Here is a 6,000-nt window from a genome sequence, read left to right on the forward strand (position 1 = left end):
CAGGAAAGATCCTCTGGCTTTTAAAGTTTCATGAGATTAGATGTTCTTACCCATATAGTCTAAGGTAATGTCCCCCTGTCAAGGTCAGTAACCTTATCACATCTGCAAAGTCCCTTTGCCATGTAACATAACATTGTCATAGGTTTCAGGGATTAGGGCATAGACATCTTTGGAGGGAGGCATTATTCAACATACCACAATTACCATCTATCCTGTTAGAGTGCTAGTTGCATGAGCAAAGGCCCTATCTCTTTTATCATTGCTGTTTACCCAATGTCTGACATGCTTGCCAGACACATAACAATTGCTCAATAAATATTTCTTGAATTAAAGAAAGAATGAGTGAGCGAATGAATGAATGAATCGGTGGGTCTAGGATTAAGTAGAATGTTCTAACCGTGAGTCAAACATTTAGGAGCCTTGAGTGTATCTATGGGACAGTGGTTTAAAAAAGCACAGACTTTCACTTTAGGAAGACATGGAATCAGGACTTCCCTGGTGGCGCAGTGGTTGGGAATCTGCCTGTCAATGCAGGGGACACAGGTTCGTACCCTGGTCCAGGAAGATCCCACATGCCACAGAGCAACTAACCCCTGTGCAACAACTACTGAGCCTGCGCTCTAGAACCCGCGAGCCACAGCTACTGAGCCCGCATGTCACAACTACTGAAGCCCGCGCACCTGGAGCCCGTGCTCTGCAACAAGAGAAGTCACCACAATGAGAAGCCCGCGCACCGCAACAAGTAGCCCCCACTCGCTGCAACTAGAGAAAGCCCGCGCACAGCAAAAAAGACCCAAAACAGCCAAATATAAATAAATAAGTAAATAAGTGTATAAAAGCAAACAAACAAACAAAAATAGATTATTAAAAAAAAAGACATGGAATCAAGTTGGAAATTTTACTGTCACTTATTAACTGAGTAACCTTAGGGGATATTCACCGAGAATCTCTGTGCCACAGTTTCTTCATATGAAAAATGGGAAATCAAAATCTCTTCCTAAAAGTTATGCTGAGGATCAAATATGTATGACTGTGTGTCTAGTTCCTGGATATTACAGTGCCTAGCACATAGTAAGCACTTATTTTATTATAGCCATTATAAGTGTTGCAGGTATTTTGAAGTCTTGGTAGTTGATGGAATTAACTTAAGTGGGAAGAAATAGAATAGAGGAGAGGAGGAAGGGAGGGGGGAAGAAGGGTAGGGTGGGGTCCAGAAGATGGAAGGGAAGAGAGAGGTCTCAGCAGAACATTGGCACCTATCAGTATTTAAGAAACAAGTAACTGAAGAGAAATAAGAATCAGTGACTAAAGACACAAGAGAAATAGAGAAGAGCACAGTCTTGCAAACAAAAGTGGAGGAGGACTTTGAAGGACAGAGTCATTAACAGTTTCAAATGCAGGGACAATAGCATGTAATGTAAAAACTGATGAGTCCATTACATTATTGGATAAAGAGGTCAGTGGTGACTCAGTAAGGAAGGTGAGGTATTGAGGAAGAGAGCCAAATGTAGTACTTTGAAGGAGAAATGAAAGAGGAAAGAATGAGAAGGGAGAGAATGCAATGAGAAAGCATGGTCTATTCTTTCCAGAAGCTTAATTTTGAAGTAAAAAAGAAAGATGAGCCATAACTTGGGGAAAAGGCTTGACGTAAAGGGGAATTTGGGTTGTGCATATGTTTATTTTACTGTTCTTCACTCGTTCCTTACCACAGCTATTTCAATCCCTTTCCTTCTTTTCATGCCCCTATCCTTTCTACCTTACCCCGTTGATGAAAAAATTAATCAATAGTCCATCTAAGAAAGAAATGGAAAATTTTATCTGAGCTGACCTGAGAATTATGACCTGGGAGACAGTCTTTCAGAAAGCTCTGAGGCCTGTTCTGAAGAGGTAAAGGGGAAAGCCAATATATATGTGATTTTAGAGAAGGAGTCCATGCAATTGAGCACACATATTGGTAGAAGGTTACTGCTATTTGCAAGGGACAGATATATTAGTGAAAGGTTTTAGTGTTTTCTAAGTATAGGAAGATGCAAGAAACGGGGTTCACAAGATTTTCTCTGGAAAATATCTATCTGAGGGCCAGTTCTGCCAGTTTTCTCAGAGCACAAAGTGCTTCATCCTGATCTTTGCTCTGAATTCCTTTTAGGGTGTATTGTAGGTCAGCAACTTCAGTGGCTAATGACTTGATTCTTGTAGAACTGGATGGTAGGCAACATTCTTTATTTTACAATCCCTTCCCTTTTGGTCTTAATTTGAACCGAGGTCTGACAAGCATTTTGTGAGTGATTTGTCCCATGGCACTAGGAATGCTTATTCCCAGGTCAGGAGAGGATTTCATTAGTAAGCCACTCAATGTGCTATTACAGGACTAGGCTCTGTTAACAGTAGCCAAAAGCCCTTGGACGGTCTGTCTTACTAGTCTATTATGATCCAGGAAATGGTTCCCACTTATTGCTTCTTCCCAAATCTAGAGTTACACTGTTATAATCATTGATATTATTGAACTGTATATTTGGTCAATGGTCTCAATTTGCCTAGTCATCATTCTTTTTATCAGAGGCTTAGTCACACATTTGGTAATGCAAGAAGCAATAATCCTGTAAAATAAGCAGACTACAAGTAATATACCTAGTAACATTAATAAGGTCATAAGTTAAGTATTCAAGGGAAAATCTTCCATTGAGTGTGGCCCAGTATCTCCCCAGATCATCTAATCCAGTCTGCTCTGCACCAATCACTATCTTTAAGAGACATGATATGTTGGAATCATGCATAAAGTTCACCATACATACCTGCATGTACAAGGTGAGTGGTGGGTCATCATGCCCCCTTACTGGATTGAGAAAGGAATGTTATCTTCTAAGGAGTTACATGGCTGCTGTCAGAAGAAGAAAAATTTATCTTTATGGTTGAGCAGGTATTTCTGCCATTGGGGAGGTCTGGTTAACGCTCAATGCAGATGCACAATGCACACTAGAGGGGAGGTATGAGGCCTAAATGGGCAGAGAAAAATTTTATGTTTAACTTTTTCTTGTTTTCCTTTAAAATATGAATTTTATTTCATTACCCCGTCATGCTCAACAAAGAAGCTCAACCACTTCATGCAACATATAGGAACCGTCAGGTAGGAACTTTCTCAACTTCTCAGGATAACCTCCCTCCCACATCTCAACCTCCAAAATGCCTTACCTTCTGCCTTGCTAACACAATGCAAGTGATAAACCTTCCCATACCAGAATACTTGTCTTACTTGTGGTTTGAATCAGTGCCCTACTTGCCTTCTTACCATGATCTTGAATAATTATTAGCTCCTCTGTACCTCAGTTCCTTTCATTGTAAAGTGGAAGCAAAAACTCACTATGTTAATGTAGATTAAATAAGATAAGCATGTATACAATTTTTTTTTTTTTTTTTTTTTTTGCGGTACGCGGGCCTCTCACTGTGTGGCCTCTCCCGTTGTGGAGCCCAGGCTCCGGACGCGCAGGCTCAGCGGCCATGGCTCACGGGCCCAGCCGCTCCGCGGCATGTGGGATCTTCCCAGACCGGGGCACGAACCCGTGTCCCCTGCATCGGCAGGCGGACTCTCAACCACTGCGCCACCAGGGAAGCCCCAAGCATGTATACAATTTTAATATAATGCCTGGTATTTAGTAGGCACTCAATATCTCTTCTCCCTTGCTTCTAATACCAAATGGTCTCTCACCTTGTTTGTTCCTTATTCTGTTATGCTTTTCCCCCTAAACTTTTGTCTTCCTCTAGCTTGGTCAATTGTTAGACTTTTACATTAGACACTTTCTATTCTCCCAGTATCCAAGGTTTACCAATTCTTTTCCATTTTTTTGTCTATTACATGCCCATTGTTCTTTCATCTCTTATAAGCTACCTCTGCAGTTCTAATCTTTTAGTCTTGCCCCACACCTTTTCAATCTCCACCTCTATTCATACTCTTATTACAACAGCAGTTCTGCAGCATTTCACTTGTGAACTCTACTCTTTCAGCCTTCCTACTTCATATAGTCCCCTTCTCTCACCACCTCCTTACTCTTTGACTTGACATCTTATAAGCAATAAATAGAATGTCACTTACTAGATATACGTCCCAGGAGGAAAAGAACATTATCTGTTTTGTCCATTGCTGTATCCCTGGGACCTTGAAACTTGATTGTTTCTTGAATATTGAGTGAATGAATTAATGAACATGTCCCTGCCTTCAGTGACCTCTTCCCGAAGTCACCAAACTGCTTTGCCTAACTGCCTATCAAATTTGTATCTTTAGCTAAAACTTTGCTTTTGTGTTTCAAGCTACCTGCTTGATAGTTCCCCTTGAATGTCTCCTCTTAAATTAGACATGACCCAAACTAAATTCAAGAACCCTACTTCCACGTCTCCATTGTTTCTTCTCCACAGCCCTCTAGCTCAATGAATCCATCTGTTGTTCTAACCAGACAGTTTGGAGTCTTTTATAAGCTCATCTTATTCATTTCCCCTAACCAATCCTCACCAAATCTACAGACTTTGCAATTGCATATCTCTTGGCTCTGTACTCTTCTTTCCACCTCCTTTGCTAACATCTAGTAGAGCAATCACTATGTAGCCTGGACTTGTGCAATAGTTGATTAACTTCTCTCCTCATACTCATGCCTAAGCCCTGTACAATCCATTCTCCATACAGTGATAAGAATAATATGTTTAAATGTAGATTTAATCATGTCACTCTCTTATTCAAAACACTGGAACAAAATAATAAACATGGCCTATGAGGTTGTACATGATTGAACTCTTGCCTACATTACCAGCTTAATTTTTTCTACTCTGCTCAGCATTTGCATTCTCATCATTTTCTCTAGAGTTCATGCTTCTCCCTACCTTGGAATCTTCAGAGGTAGTTCTTTCATTCGTGCTTCTGCAATCAACTACACATCAGCTAGTTGTCTCTGCTTCAGCTGGTTATTTGGTTGTCAGCTGGGTATCTCAGCTCTCCTCCACAATCTCTTGCAGGCTATCCTTGTTCTATGGGCTTGTTCTGTGGCAGAGACAGGACCGAAAACAAGTCACAGGATGAAACCAAGCTCAAGGAGTGGAGAAATAGAACAACCACTGTTAGATGGGAGAAACTGCTGAATCACATTACAAACAATGCACGGATATAGATTACCGTTATCTGGGGCCATCAATACAATGAATTGACACAGCAGCCAAATAGCAGAAAGAAATGTCAAATTTTTTCTCACCTTTAGATTAAAGTATAGGATATTGGTGGATGCAAATATAAATACATTAATATATACTTAATTGAGTATTGGAAGATATTTGTATCTCAAAACTTCTCCAAAGTAGTAGAAAAGTTTCCCTAATGATAAGGATAGAGGCTCTAGGAAAGTTTGGAATTAATATTTGGGAAGTGCAAAATGGCACTTGTTTTATCTTTAGGATTACGATAGTGATGGAATTTACCTGGGCCTTGAAAAAAGTACTCTAAACACCAGGGAAGTTTCAGGAGCAGTGCAGGAAGAATAAAACAACGAATAGAAGAGCTGATTTTTAGAGCAGGAGAAAGTCTTCAAGCGTTCCATATGTAGGTGATTTCTTCTGTGTCTCTTTATGCTCCAAAATTCACACATCTCTATTTTAAATAGTAGCACCAGGTACCTATCTTAATAGTATTTATTAAGGCTGAAACTTTACATTACTTTGTGTGGGTTTCTACACAGAGAGCAGAGGTTGCCTGCAATTTTTGCACTTCTTTGAGTATAAATATTTTATACATGAAGAGGATATATATTTGAATATATTATATGAAAAATAAATAATCTTATTACTCTGCTTAAGAAATACAACATTACTAGTTTATTGAAGCCCTATGCACACCTCTCACTCAGTGCGTCCTCTTTCTCCCACCACTTATTGTTCACAGGTATTATTTTCTACCATTGTGATTTTAGGACATACACATGTATTGGCAAATAAATAGTATTTAGTTTTATGTTATTGGACTTTACA

The sequence above is a fragment of the Stenella coeruleoalba genome (genome assembly GCF_951394435.1).
Source record: "Stenella coeruleoalba genome assembly, chromosome: 17".
Taxonomy (NCBI): Eukaryota; Metazoa; Chordata; class Mammalia; order Artiodactyla; family Delphinidae; genus Stenella; species Stenella coeruleoalba.